The 16,166-nt window shown below is 42.2% G+C and overlaps 1 protein-coding gene and 1 long non-coding RNA gene across 5 annotated transcripts in view; one reads left to right on the top strand and one right to left on the bottom strand.

Moving 5' to 3' along the window:
* Nucleotides 1-16,166, bottom strand: part of OTULINL (OTU deubiquitinase with linear linkage specificity like) — a 652,262-nt gene that overhangs the window by 550,130 nt on the left and 85,966 nt on the right. The window lies entirely within an intron of this gene.
* LOC138497161 (uncharacterized) lies at nt 7,095-12,333 on the top strand. The gene is made up of 2 exons (XR_011278531.1): nt 7,095-7,125; nt 11,850-12,333. It is a non-coding gene; the product is annotated as an uncharacterized lncRNA (long non-coding RNA).

Genomic DNA, 16,166 nt, shown 5'->3' with positions numbered 1-16,166 from the left:
GCCAGTGTGGAAAATGCCATCTGTAGTGTGGACATATCTCCCTGTTTTAGGAAAAGTAAAGCCAGTCCGTAGGTGGCCATAATGTTGTTCCCCACCTGCTGAAATAAAGAAGCAACAGTCCAGTAGTAAATTCTGCCCACACCCTGTTGTGACTTGGCCGTCAATGACTGCGCCCTTTGTGCGTCATTAGGGCCCACATGCCTACAGCACTGGCAGATGTACCTCCATCTGGGAACGGCATTTTATTCACTCCACACTCACAGTATAAGTTTTTGGATCACAATCTAAAAGGGAGTACAGAAAAAAACTAAGCAACACTGGAATTGCCAGGATCATATGGATTTCTTGCATTCCTAATCTCACATTGTTAAGGTGATGTCCCCATATAAGGGAGTCCAATTGTGCATGCAAAGATACAACACATATGTCTCACTGCATGTGAAAAGCTTAACTTTTTGGAAGATATGGTTCTGGTCAAAAGAAATAATCTGTATGCCAGCTCTTGCAAACAACTTAATCGAAACATTGGCAATAACGATGTTAAATGACGTGTCTAGTATGTGTGTACTTATCTATAGAATCCACTTGGTTCAGTATTTAAGACTAAGGGTAAGTGTAGGGTTTTGGGGTGGTTTAAAAGCCTTATCACTTGGACTGTCTGGAAAGATTGTGCAGGTGGTCTAATAGAATGGGTGCAACCATCTGAAAGGATGCAGTTACTCACAAAATGTATGTATTTGATACGAGTGTTGGTTTGTTTATTCAAACAGAAGGAGCATTATATCAAGTGTCGGCAGTATTCACATCATGGCAGGACCCCATTTGAACGCTGAACTCCATGCCCAGTGTACCTTTACAGTGTGAAGTAAGATGCGATCCGCCAAAATTCCACAAATTTGAGTATGGTAAATCGTGCACCAAACTGAAAGTTTCCCAGGCTGGCAGACGTCAAGAGTGAAACCATAGTCCAATACATCAAACCTGCTTTCAGATAATTCCCTTAAGAGTTCTCCACCTGAAATTCTACAAGAGGGTCCAGAGTTTTATAGTAGTCTTCTTTTCTGTCTTTGACTGTCTCCCTTTTAATGGTTTTACCCAAAGTTCATCTCTACTCCATTTACGTTTTGCTTTGTTACTTGCGATTTATAAAGCACACAAGTCCTGATGGTACCAGTCTCCAGTGATTGCTGATTAACTAGGCTGTGGCAGAGATGCCATGGTACACATCTGTAGGAAAGGGGCGTGAGTAGTCCTGGCAGGGTTCTATTGCACCTCCCACATCTTCAATCAGTATTGGTTTTCCTGAAAAGATTAAATATCAGCATGTGTGATATGCTTGGTTGGTGTTTTAAAAGAATGTATGCCAGCAGCTCAACTACACCCTTAACAGCATCCCCATGAACTCACACTATGAATGCTGCACACCCACCATTGAAGGCGGAGAAGCAGCGTGCGTCCAATCGGGATAGATGGGTAAACTTTTTTTCACCTTCTTGCCCAAGATCACATTGGAACGCCACACAGTCAGAACAATCAGGAGATGGAACTTCAGGGTGTTACAGCACAAGGCAAAGGGCAGCATATTTATTATGATTGAGCCTTTTCAAACAAATATGCACTGTGCTATAATGGCATATGTCTCCAATAAAATTCCCTGTGGGGGTTGCTAGCGTGGTCAAATTATCTTGTACTGTTCAAAAGTAAGAAATCCACTTTTCAGGTGGGTTGAGCTCACGCAATGGAAAGCTGAAAACTGGAATCATAAAATGTTCCCCTTTTAATTTCATATAGAGAGCCATTATTTCATCAGCTGGAATAAACTGCAGGTCCAACTCTGCTAGTCTTAATGCCATTTACCCGTGGCACTGTTTCGGTGAGAACTACTTTTTGTTCCTTGCACCAATTTTTTAACAAGGCTGTCAATCTGCCATAAATCACTACTTGGGCTACCACAAAAGAGAAATGCAGACATCCTCTGTGGTAGCGATACCACCCGTACATTATCCCTGCTTGTTACTTCACTCAAGCTGTATATTTAAGAAAGTAGACATCCAGGCAACATACTGTTGAGTGCTGTACAGCAGCCAATCAGAAAGCAATATGCTTATTTCAACCTGCAACCTTTGTTGGAAAACTTCCGGCAGGAAATCGCTAACTGGTTCCATCACCAATAGCTTCCACACGTCTTATACTGCTCATAGGCTGACCTTGCTTCAAATCGAGCCTGCCACCTCCTGGGTGGACTTTCCAGCAGGTAAAATGAGTTGTACTATTTAATATCCTCATTTATTGGCGATTCATTTGAAGTTGCAGTTTGAGGGCATATCATTGGTGTTGCAGTAGTATATGTGGTTCACCAATGGTCCCAACCATAAAGCTGCAATGAAAAGCAATCTAAGTGGCAAGAGAAGAAAGTGTCAATCAACAAATCAATCCATTTAAACCAGAAGAAAGGTTCTTCAAGTACTATGGTTTCGGACTAAATTTTATCTTTCAACTATAGTCCCGAAACCCAAAGTGGCTTTGACTTCAGGATCATATTATCTTGAAGATTTGAGGATTCATTTGTAAATTGGGCATGAATTCTTGGTTCAAAAGAATTTGCAATTGAATTATCATCCAACCATGAATAGTACCATTACCAAATATTTAGATTTAAAAAGAAACTACTTCTGCTAATCACTCATCTCCATTTTATAAATTCACCAATTCTCTTTTAAGTAGGAGGACACCTGATTTGACAAGTTTACCTAATCCTTAACAAAAATCTTTGACGCACTCACTAAAGGAGAATTGGAGCTGCACTCATTGACAAACACATTATGTCATTCAGTGTGGGCGCGTTGACCTTGCTTAGTGAGGGTCTTTCAAATGGAGATGAACTCTGCTAGGTATTGCTTGAAAAGTACATTATTATTTAAAGATGTTCAATTCTAGTGATCTATAATATGAGTCAGAAGGGATGTATGCAAAGTAGTTTTGCATATGCTAAAGGGGTTTTCGTGTATCCTTTCAGCTGTAACCCACATGCAAATCTACTGCTGTTTGTTTACTCTCGCCCCTGGCTGCCATGTACGTCTTGTTGTCAAAAACAGGAACAGTATTTTGCATGAGACAACAGCAAAATGGACACTTATATTTTAACGATAAGGGAGGGGGAAACAATGTGTCTGTGTGATGTTTCCAAATAGTAGCTAGCCGTCCTCCAAAGGGCATACTTTAGTAAGCAATTACACACAGTCAACCACAAATATCTTGTGTGCAGTAGTGACGAGGACCATATGCCGATAGCATGCTGTATGAAGTCGCACGCCACTTGGGGCTATAGGAATGTTAGAGGAAGGCGGTATGTGGGGGGAGGCATTCTGAGCATGGAGATCGGAGGAAGTGGTTGACTTTGCACAGCATTTCTTGAAATGTACCGCTGCGCTTTTTGATGCAAATAACGTACACTGAATGGTGTGCTAAATCAGAGGCCGCGTAGAGAACACATGAAAAGAGACAGCAGGATGAATTTAGGGACAGACTGCATTTGAAACCAAATAAGAGTACCTTACAGCATTGAGAGATCTAACTAAACAGTGCTGATTTGGAGAAATGTTGGAAAGTATGTTGAGGGACTAGTAGGTTGTTCGGTGATAGAATGCCAAAGACACAGAAGAACCAAGAATCAGAAGGGACGATTTCAGGTGTGTGGCATGCTTGCACATAGCAAAGAATGTTACGCAGCATGAAAGAGGTTCTCCCAAGTGAAAGGAAACTGCAGATTTTGCAAGAGTGTGCTACAGCAAAAAAGTGAAACAAATATAAGCGAGTGACAGTGATGATTTGGAAAGAGAAGAAGAGTACACGTGAACATACAAACCCACAAAAAGGGAAAGAGAAAACAATGCCGCAAAGTCACAGTTGAAGGTATATCAAAATGAAAATTGTCAGGCTCCGGATCAGAGATAGGAAGAACATACGAAGAGCTGTGGGGAAATGGAGAAGGTGGACTATAGCTGACTAAACCAAGCCAGGAGGAGATTGGGGTAATAAAATAAGACAAAAGACACAAAATCAAATATTCAGATTAAAGACAGAAAAATAAGAAGCATAGTACAAGTCATTAATAAAGAATAATCATTACTAGGATGGCCAAACCAAGCAAAACGTGACAACAAATTGGGTCTTAAGGCAGAGGAGCAGGTAATAGTGATAACAGGAAATACTGTGGAAGGCATACTGGAGAAACATGCAGGGTTATTAAGCCTTCAATAGGAGCAATACTAAAAAAGGTCATTAAGATAAAAGAATGAACAATACCATTAAAACAGAAAGTCAGGCTGGTTCAGGTCACAGCTCAAGAAGAATTGAAAGCGATGATTGACAATCGCATTAAGCGCATTATAAATAACCAATCACAATACTGATCCACAGAGCCAGGGAGAAAGAACACAAACAAACGCTGACTGAAGTGTTGTTAAGACTAAGAAGGTGAAGATTCCACCTTAAAAGAGTCCCTTACCAAAGTTGAATACACCATTTAGTATTTAACCTGTCTTTTCATAGTATTCGAAGACTAGATAGTCTTTTTTAGTGTTCCATAGTATCCTTTGTAAGCAGACTACTATATGAAGACTATTCAGCTAGCTGAATACTAGTCGATTACTAACAGAATACCAAAAAAACTTGTTTCTGTTAGTATACATTTAGTATTGCATACTACATTACCACTATTGACCACTACTGAGAGGACAAAAAAAGATGAAAGGAAGATCTTTCATTTTGGTGAGAAGTGCATATTTGGCAAAAGAATATTGGACTTTTTTTAATACACCTCCTCTGCTGAAGGAAATGAACCTAAAGGAAGTGCACTAAAAAGCATAGAGTAAGCACCCAAACTCAAGAATAAAGACCATTTAAGACCGCTCAAGGGAATGGCAGAATATGGTGCCAAATTCCAGGGGGATTTTCCAACAGAAAGCAAGTGCTTAAGAAAACTCTTGAAGAAAGAGAGAAGCACACGAATGGCCAGATCAATACAAAAAGGCATTTCAACAAATTAAGAAAGCTCCATAGCTCAGACACTAGAGCCTATGAATCTAAAATAACTCTAGAATGTAGTGCATATGGAATAGGAGTGGCTTTAATTTTAGTAGAAAAGAAAGACATGTACACAGTTGCATTTGCCTCAGAAGCATTGATAGAAACAGAGCAGCACAACACTGTAAGAGAAAGAGAAATGCTTGCAAGCACCTAGGCAGTAAACAACTTCAGGATGTACTTGTGGGGAAGAAAATGTAGGCTATGCACTGAAGACAAACCATTAGTAAACATGCTGGGGCCGAGAAATACAGGAAAGCAGTAAACCCCCATGCCTAGCATGGTTAGTAGCAACAGTGACAGACATGGGCAAACAAATAGATAAAACAGTCCATCTAAAAGAATGGCACAATAAAGTTAAAGGTGTTGCTTCTCTCAAGAAGGAGATGGAATACATAAATAGCTGGGATAGTGCACAGAAAGATCACTACCTAATGAGCTAGAGAATGACAGAAAGGTATACTCAGAAATATACCTTAATAAACGGATAATCACAAGAAATGACACAATGATACCTTCTTGAACAGCAGACCTCGATTAACCCAACTGGGTCATGAAGATCAAAATGGTCTACTCTTAAAAAATGAAGACTAAGACAGCAATACTGGTGGTCGAAAATTAGTATTGAAATCAAAAGACTAGTGAGGCCATTGACCCACCAGTATATAAGGAAGGTGATAAAAGGCTGACATCAAGACCAGCACACTGTGCTCCAGATATGATTTTGAAGTGGGAGTATTTTAGTCCCCATTTTTAAAAGTTTGGAGTAAAATGATTTTAGAGAAAAGAGAGAGAATTTTATTAGCAAGTAAATGTATGTTTTAACTGTAAAACAGAAAGGATTTTTTAAATAAATGTGTTTTTGCACCTAGTTATTTATGTGCATAAAAAGATATATTTTACCTCTTCAGATCAGGAAGAAATAATAGTACAGTTTCTTCATATGGTACTATGTGCTCTACTGGTCCAAATAAATCCATGGGGCTGTGAGGGGGAAAGCAGGGGGAACAGGCTCCTCTATGTGTCTCCTATTTTTTGTTGAGAGTATTTTTACTCCCTATATTTTTGGGGGAGTATTTGCCTATTTTTAGGGCATAAAAGTGGCTGATTCGCCCTTTAGCTGTAGGGCTGCCGGCACTGCGGGCAAATCTAGAATGGCAAAGCATAGCGTTGCTCCAAGTGTGGTTTGATTTTATATGATCCGTACTTCTGAGCTACACAAAGTCCTCTTTTTAGGGACTGGGTGGGTGAGGACGGTTAAACACCAAAGCTACAAATTCCCACAAACCAGCTTCCTATCCTCTTTGCTAAGAGTGAGTATTCACAGATTCAAACGCATTATGTCATGTTCACCCCCTACTCAAAAAGGAGCGATTAACCATGTGATTTATCAAAAATATACATATTTTAATTTTTTCAAAAAACATTACACTTAACAATCATATTCTAAAAAATGTTTAACAAAGACACCATCTAGAATTCATTCCTATGCTTGTATGTGTATTATCTACCTGGAACAACAATTCTTATACCAGACCCCTTCTATACCACACTGTAGGGTATATATCTTAACCCTCAGTGATGTGATTAATGCCCCTCCTGATTTCTAGGGGCAATGAGGCTGTGCCAACACTATAAACATGTGTTTCTAGAACCAGCATTAATCCCAATTTCAACACAAACATATACATGAATTCATCCCTAGTATATATTCTGCTGGTTCTGTCTTCAGGGCACTTAAATCTTTCATGTATTCTTCCAGTTGTCACGCATAACGTTACGTGCTACCAGCCATAGTTCCGATATCTCTAAAAAATACAAAATAAAACATAGACAGTCTAAAACACATGGTTGTGTAATTTAAAACATAACATTTCATACATTGAATCTGTACCAACTTCATCTCTATTCTCTAATGTCAGCGGAGGGATATATTGCATCGTGATTTCTTTGTACACTACTAGATTTTCATTTCTTAACATACAATTTTACAATACTTAGCATATCCCAGGCTTTATTAGTTTGAATATGGCATATATGGTAAATATGTGTTAATTACCTTTTATTATAAAGGAATTTGTGTATTTGATACAATGTATCTGGATAGCCGCGTGCGGCCGTTGGTTTCATTTTGGTGTCTTTCAAAAAGAAAATATGTATTATGCTCATACATCTTGTTTCAGCTGAAGCAGTGGTGCAATGGTTGAATTTCGGACTACAGTCCATGAGGTTGTGAGTTCGAGGGAGCTCTCTAATTTATTTCTTCTTTAAAAATTTCTCGCGCTTGTAAACTCAGGTGTTTCTAGTGCATTAATCAACTCGCTCCCGGCGTGCGCGAGAGCAGTGTTGTTTACACTGTTCCCTCTTCATTTCGCCTGTTTGAATTCGTGCCCCTTGACAGATTTATGGTCACCTGGGGATTCCAGGTGCTGCAGGCTTTGGGTTCGGCCTGCCCCTGTGGCTTATGTTTGTAACAAAAGCCTCTGTTTCAGTACTGAGCCAAGTTAGCTCAAATATAGAGCTGCAGGTCTCCCATGCAGGAAGACCCGGGTTCGCCAGCGCATGTTTATTTGTATATTTTAAGATTAGATATTTTAATTGTTATATTTTAAATAATTGTATTTTACAGTGGAGGTATTTGATTGTCACCTTTTTTGCTCAGTTGAGCAGGGATTTCCTAATGGGCATTTGGTTGGTTCATGACTTCTTCAGAAAGATTATAGCACAAACATTTTAATAGTAAAAATGTGGTTTTGTTAAATGTTTGTAATTTCGTATCCCTGGTGACACAACACATTTCCTTACCTTTAGTGCTGGAAAGAAAGAATGTTTACTGATAGACTGTGGGTTTGTTAGGTCAAAGTCTGACCATCCAGCGCAAGAGCTCGATGCACTGCCAGTCTGCAGTTTTATTTTATTTTCTTTGTTTATTTATTCATTTACTTATTTCTTAAGTTATGTGCTTTGCCTTCACTGTAGGTGCCATAAGTTCGGTTTCAGGTTCAGCCTGATTCTATTGCGAGGTTACCCCCTCGTGTACTGCTGATTATCACACCCTGCTCGGCCGAGCAGTTGGAGGTGCACTTGCTCAGTGTATCCTACCTTCAACTTGACAGTTTTCTTTTGTTTGGGTTATCTTCCCTGGAAAGGTGCAGTCACCTGCTCGGTGGCAAGGTTGCCTGGGGTTTCTGCGAGGGGTCCCCTTGTATACGGCTGTGTCCACACCCTGCTAGGGTGAGCAGTTGAGGTACACTTGCTCAGTGTTTCCTCCCTTAAAGTGGGCAACTTGGGTAATTACCTTAACTGGCATGCACCATAACCTGCTTGGTTTCAGGCTCTGCCTGAGTTCTAATGCGAGGTTACCCCCTCGTGTACTGCTGATTATCACGCCCTGCTCGGGCGAGCAGTTGGAGGTGCACTTGCTCAGTGTATTCCTTCCTTAAGGTCGGCAGCTTTGTTTAGGTGCTGCATATGGCTGACGCCATTGTTTGGTCTTGTAGGCGTGCAGTAACCTGCTCGGTTTCAGGCTTCGCCTTGTTCCTACTGCGAGGTGCTCCCTCGTGTACTATTGGTTGCCTCACCCTGCTGGGGTGAGCAGTTGAGGTGCACTTGCTCAGTGTACGCTTTGATAAACAATATGTTTAAGTGTTGACTGGAACACATTTGCGTTTTTTCAGAATTGTCAGTGGCCCAGAAAGCTCAGTGAGTATCAGCTTATATAAGGGCCGGGGATTCGGTCCCCTGTGAGGGCGTAACCCCTCTTCTTTGGATATTTTATATATATTTCATATATTATATATTCTTTATTTATTAAGTGCTTTAAAGAAAAGAGTGTGGAAGTGGTTGTAAACAGACCCATATGGGGTTGTACCTTCCTCTCTAACCATCTCTCTGGTGTTATCATTCATCTTTTAGTTAAAAATTCTGTCACCCTTTACCTTAGTTAGTTTCAGGACAACTCAGTCCTTTCCTTAGGTTTTGATTCCCGACCTCAATTGCTCCACCCAATACCAGTGCTGATTAAGCTACAGTATTTTCTCTCAACATGAGGAAGAATAAAGATGATGCGTTATGCCTCTATTGAGGTCTGTAGGGGTTAAGGCTCTCTTTAGTGGGGACGTTTGTTCTCCCCTACTTTTGTCCCATTGGACATTCCTTATTCTTTTGGTTCTGGTGGAGACAGGGTCAGCTCGAGGGTAACCGTTCAGTTTTTTACATGACAAGTTGAGCAACCATGTTTTACTTGGATGGAGTGTTTGGAAACACTTGATGGTATCAGTTAGACGAGTTGCCAAATAATAACTTGCTGGCGCCTGCCTCATGTTTTTCCTCCCAAAGCTTGGCCTATGGTTCAGCTAACCGTCTAACAGTGTGTTGCAACTTCTCCTCTGCTCGAGGAGTACACGCAGGCTTCTGTACCCTCATGAGCGTTGCTTAACCTCTTTAGAGTGCTGTTTTCATATCCGTGCTGACCGTTCTGATACAGGTTCCTAATTTTGGAAAGGTCTACATCAGTCTTTTATCCTGCTGAGATCGATAAGTGAACACCTCACACCACACAACGCTCGTAGTAGTGTTAAGCACCACTCATATACCTGAGGGTTCGTAGTACTGTATAAGTACTGTTTTGCTATGGACAATGTGCTTAGTTTTTCCTTCCCCTGATTCCCTTAGTGGCCAGTCAGCCTCACATGAATACAGTGACTCAGACCTCAGGGTTGGAGGGGACAGTGGTCCCAGATTTCTTCTCAACCTTGCATTTACAGGGCATTGGTAATTATCCAGAGTTCTTTCCCCCTCATTCCCCTTCCTGCCATCCTTGGGGGAGATTGCATCATAATATTACACCTCTGGGAGTATCCAATCGTTTCAGTTTTTTCCTTTTTACAGGAGTTCTGGCGGGTGACCAGTGCAGACTCGCACTGAGCATTTCCCTCCCGTCTGTTAATTTCCTTTGTGCTAATCTCTGGTATTTCAATAAGTTAACTGGAGTCTGTCCAGTCAGGGGATTGGTTAGAGGCGCTAGTGGGTATTTATTTCTCTTAACGGTGTAAAGCGGGGCTTTAATGTGGTCCTCAGGGTAGTTTTCTTTCTGGATTGCAAGGTTTTTCCTTTGGATAAGTGGGGGAGGTTTCTCCTCTTTTGGGAAGGCTCAATATCCCTTGGTGGGATAGAGGGGTCTGGGAGTGATACTATCCCCCATCCACGTTATGACCCTCTATCACGATGCGTTCCAGAGTCTATACATTAACTTTCAGACGGTGTCTGCCGCTACGATTACCAGAGTGCTGGGATATATATTTGGTTGATGACTTGATTATCATAGTCACCTGCATGGCAGGTGGACCTTTGGGGTTTTCACAAGAGTTTGTTTGCAGTAAGGTGCCAGCTCAGGGTGCTGTGAGCTTCAAAGATCTGCAAATTGGCTGAAATATAGGTTGGACCTCTTCTGGTGTACACCTTCAGTTTAACCATTTAGTGATCAGTTCTTTGCAGTTTAGAGTCTTGCTAAGATTTTGGAAATTTGGTGTCCTCCTTCGGTTACTTTTGATCCGCTAGGGGATTTATCACCAGGGAGGAGGGATCAAGGTTCAAGCACCGGGCATACCTACAAAGGAGTTTAGATATCACTATAATGATAGTGATTGGATGTCGGATACATTTTTTCTTCTTGCCAAGTTTGGCCTCTTAAGGATCAGGTTTATAATATCTGCCTTTTGTCATGGTAGCAGAGTCCTTCTTCAAGAGTTCGGGAGGTCTGAGGGTCTCCGTGTTGGCGGTTTGACGGGTTAGCTTCTCAGGTGGGGCCCTCTCTTCCATTCTGCTTCTGCCTCCAGAAGACTTCCCTCCTTAGTATACACATATGTCTGAAGACAATTGTAGATTAATTCTATTGCTTTTCAGCTCCGCTCAGGATGGATTGTCCTATTACAAAATTTATAAAAATGATTTTTTACTCCCATTTTACCCTTTTGAAGATTTGTCTTTCCCTCTTGGTTCCCCAGTGTAGTTCTGTGACATGCCCTGTTTCTAATGCGATATCTTCCTTTAATGCATGGGATGGAACCTATAAGACTTTCACCCCTATGGGGTACTTTTCTTTATCACCAGGAGAGCTAGGTGTTTGTTTTCATTGGTTTGCTTTCTAGGTCCCCAAAAATGGTACGAATTTAAGTGTTTTGAATATTTGATTGAACAACATAGGTGTTTATTTCAGATGGTTTTGTCCTAACCTATTAGTATAGGAAAACTTTGTTCAATGTTTTCCCCTCTTTTAACCAGTTGGTTTTGGTGGCCTGTAAGGAACGCTGGATTTGGCACATTCCTGTTTTTCTTGCAGTGGATTTGACTTTGCCTTATAAGACAGCTTTTTGGGCAATCTAGTCTTGGGCAATTCTCTGATTGGTCAACAGATTGATTTAATGAAAGCATTTAAAAAATGTTTCCTTTCCTATTATTTTATTATATTATCTATTATATTGGATCATTTTGTACGTACTAATGAGATGCAAGGGCTTTGAACTTGCATAATATGAGCCTCCTGTCTTGTCATAGAATGACTAATCCCCCACACTAACGTGAGATGGGGGTTTAGATTCTATTAAAGACAAGGAGGCGATTATTATCCCTCCCACCCACCCTGAATATGATATGATATGATATGACAATTGTGATACGCATGTACACAGGTGGTTCAAGTGAGAACATTCTTTGGTTTGTTGTTCTTCCCAACCACCCACCCTTCTTGCTTGTTGTTCTTACAGGTACGAGTTGAGGTTCTGCTCAGGAGTGTGGATCGCAGTTACAAGTTCTGGAGTGCGTGATTTCGGCCACGAGTTGAGGTTCTCATCAGGAGTGTGGCTCGCAGTTACAAGTTGTGGAGTGCGTGATTTTGGATGAGAAGTCCTATCCAGAAGAACTTCGGCATAGATTCAGGCTGCGGGAAGGTGGAGATCTCCAGTTTCGATGGATTCTTTCTCCGCGCTACGCAGTTCAACCGTTTCATTGGACTTCTGGTGCAAGACAGCTGCAGAAAGAGGGGTTGGGGTTAGAGTAATGGACATATATAGAAGAGGGTCCCTGCTCATTGGTCCCCTGCAGGGCATGACCTGTCCTCCATGATGGTTTGGGGAGTTCCCCATACATTGACATTGAACTCGATCTAGTTCTGTTGTGGAAACTTTTTTGTTTGTAAAAGTATTTTCTTTGCTGCTGTGGTTTCAGAGTAAAGATTGTATTGCATAATAATCGCCTCCTTGTCTTTAATAGAATCTAAACCCCCATCTCACGTTAGTGTGGGGGATTAGTCATTGTCCTTTGAAGCTGCGTTGCTCCTCGCCCCGTCCGGCTCCCCTGCTTGGAAGCTGTTTGGCCCTGTCCCTGCAATCCGACGCAACAGCGGGTGGCGAAGGAGGAGCCGAATCATCACTGTCAGGCAGCGGGTATGCCCTGGACGGTTGGAGGACTGCAGGCGCTGCAACACTATTCTGTGTCTGTCTGGGACTTTGGGCAGGCTCTGTGCGCGAGCGGCACCCCGCTCGAGACTACGCGCCGGCTGTTTGTCACAAGCGTTGACATTACCCAGTCCTGCTACGTGCACGCGTGTGCAAGCGTGCCAGGAGGTGTGGCTACCTCTGCTACTCGGACCAACCCAGCCTCCCTGTCAATCATCACACAGCAATTGTGAAGCCGGTTGCGTGGAGACGTGTTGCCTGCAGGGCCCGGCTTTCTCTATCTGCACTGACATTGTGATGTCAATTTCTCACTCCGAACACTTGAATGGAGACATAAACAATGTTGGCATTCTGATCTTCCTCACAGGGTCTCGGATAAAGATCTGAACGGAGAGTTCTTTTTCTCTTGTACAGAGAAGGTTATCTGCTGCATTCACACTGAATAATACTAAGCATCATTCTGAGTTTAGCGATATTTACCAAGTAAATACTTTCAAACTTTGTTACCGTTATGGCCAGTAAAACCTCCAGGGGGGCGCATGGTAAGCAGTGTTCACAACTGAAATGAAGCCCCCTGCCCGCCAAAGACGGGCAGGCGGCATTCACAATTAAAAGTAAAAGCTGTCTGGCATGCGAGTGCAAATGTACAGGGCAAAAGGTGGCGTACAAACATATGAAAACACTACTGAGAGAGGAATTGTAACTTTATTTGGTAAGCCTAACAAATAGCTAGCTGTCCCTGCACAGACTCTAACTTTCCCTGTGTGTGAGGGTTTATGTACGATCCCTAGGCAGGAGTGGTGTGCCGCTTTTCTTGGTGAAAGACAGGGAGAGGTTGTCCCTATCTAAACATTCTTTATTCATCACCGTTGTATCAATCATTGTTAAAAACACAAAATGCAAAAGGAATTTTTGATTTTACATAGAAAGGAAAGAAAAAAAAGAAAAGGAAACAAGATAAATTGTTGGCAAGAGAAGAGAGATGCAAGTGGGGAAGAGCCTTCACTTGTAATTCTATATTCTCAGTTATTTCGCCTAGTGCATGTTCTGTGAACTTCACATATCCATTAATATAGTCAACCGGTTTCAGTGGGATTTTGCAATTTTACCACTTTCATCAGGATGGTAGGTTCAGGTACAAATTATGAACGTCCTTGATTGTCAAATCTAGCTGCCATGTTGGTGTACCATCGCGTGGATTGCTTCATGCTCTGGGTATAGCATAATGAGTACTCCTCAGGCATTGGTGCTGTTCATTCTATAATTGTCCAGTAGTACAAATCTGACACCTTACCTACTGCTCCACCAAAATACTGATTTCTATCCATGTTCTCAATCACCTGGACTACTACTCCAGCCTCCTTCTGGGCTTTCCTCTCTACACTTTCAACCCTCTCAACAAACTACTTACACTTTGCTACTCACACCCTACATTGTCTGCCCATTCCCCACCCACCTTCATGCTGATGAATCTCACTAAACAACTGACCATTCGTCAAATTCCTCTTTGTGATCTGCATATCCATGAAATAGCACCCTCTTGCCAATCCAGCTTTTCCTGTCACCCGTTATTTCCCGCTCAGGCTCTTTGCTCCCAGGTGTCAATCTATCAGAATTAGTATGCACATTTGCCTGTTCTGTAATAACACAGAAAGATTTGCAAAACACCGCGCAATATATGCTCACCTGGTCGAAGTCCAGTCAGGAGATGAAAAATAGAAGCCTGCCTTTCCCTACTCCTTTCCTGAATACAAGGAATCAGTGATAGGAAGGAGGCCAGGGAAAACCTCCTGGGGAAGAAAACCCATGCACCAGGCTGCAGTGCTGTGCTGCGTTGGTGATCTCAGTAGCAGCGAAATCAGAGTTCAGGAGCGATACAAAAGTTTGTATGGATGCCAAAGATTCTTGAATGACGACAACAGAGAGGAAGTGAACACTGAGAGCGCACAGTACCAGTAGTATCTGGGAGATGAGGAATGGCCAGCGCTTCACGGGAACTGGTGAACGTGTTGCGTAAGGATTGGGATGAAATGATCCAGGGGTGTTAAAAAAGGGGAAGATGATATTAAGAGGATAAAAAAACAGTAAAGTAAGATGAAGTAAGATGAAGGAAGACGGGAAGGGAAGGAGCAGAGTGTGAAAGAACCAATTATTAATGCCATTGTGAAATACACTAGAACTGTGAAGTAGGTTTAGCACTCTGGAACAATTTGGATCCATTTTGGGAAGGGGGAGTGCACTTCTTATGTGCATTATTTTCCATGTGCGCGACAAAGACCATGAACGGGAGTAACAATCAGCCATCTGTCCGACATTTTCAATTTGCTATTTCTCGTTTTTGCTCCATATGTCTCCTTGCACCCTTCTACTGGAACTCCCTGTCATCTGAATTTCAAAACACTGTCATGATCCAGGGACATCAAATAGCTCTAATGTGAAGGATATAAGGATATCTCTGTAAATAGTCATAGCTTAAGCGTTCATACTCGATCGGATGGGCCGGATCTGGTGTTCTCAGCCTCGGGCCTGAGTTAAAGCCCTGAGTGTAACAAGCGTGTTTAACGAGGCTCCTCGGGCCGATAACACCCGATCCGGCGCACCGGAATGGGTATGAAAGCTATTAGCATTCTGAGTTGCCAAGTCGGTAGCACAGGTGCTGAGAGCATTGTATTTTGATTCAATGAATGGGACGACTCGTAGCGTCCCATTCATTGATTCAAAATACTTTGCTAAGATGGTTGCCATGGATTAGGAAGGTCTGGATCCATAGGGAGCCCCGATTCCATTTCGATGGTGGACAGGAAGCAAAAGCAGCAACAGCGCCGTGGGAGCCAGCATCAATGCCGCAGAAGAAAGCAGGTAAGTGAGGCTGGGGGTAAGAGGGACAGAAGTATATTTAGGCAAGGGAGGGTGGAGGAAGATGGTGGTGCGGGGTGGGAGAAGCAGCCAGCAGGTGGCTCAAAACACAGGCTTAGATCACGAGATTCAGACCGCGTTCAGAGACACCTGACTGGTTGCTCACCCCATTCAGGGTGCTAATGTAAATGTATGCACAGCAACTTCTGTAGTACTCTGTATCAACCCATGTGCCATGCCATCTCCCCGAATAGGTGTTTTTTGATTGTCTTTCACACATATTGCAAAGCACAGGGGAAATATTCTGCAAGATTACTATTTTAAAGGTTTCTGATAGAAGCACTGTTACCCATCTACAATAAACACAAATAAATAAAAAATGCAGAGGCAATGTATATTGGTTTACCCGCATAACCAGAGACACTGACCCAGTACAGCCCACACTGTAAAAGCAGACGGGCTCCATGTGCCTACTGGCTCTAACCTTCCATCAATTTTGAACAATGTATGACATTTCTATGAAGCTTGGTTATGTTTGTGTTACGTTAATTAGGTTCCAAGTCTTATGTACATATCTTAAGGACCACCTCCTGGGATTCAGAGAACTGGGAGCAGTTCTGCTCCTTGCAACCCCTATTATTTCAAACGTATTCAAAATGTTCACAAACACTTTACATCAAACAACAAATCTGCTTGTGCCTGCTAAACAGGGGACGTCTGGAAAAATGTCACACTCCACTAAACCTTGATACAAAGACCAAGTGGGAGAGG

The sequence above is a fragment of the Ambystoma mexicanum genome, chromosome 5q (assembly GCF_040938575.1).
Source record: "Ambystoma mexicanum isolate Mex_15411 chromosome 5q, UKY_AmexF1_1, whole genome shotgun sequence".
Lineage (NCBI taxonomy): Eukaryota > Metazoa > Chordata > Amphibia > Caudata > Ambystomatidae > Ambystoma > Ambystoma mexicanum.
The sequence above is the reverse complement of the archived record's forward strand: the minus strand, read 5'-3'. Positions and strand labels throughout refer to the sequence as shown.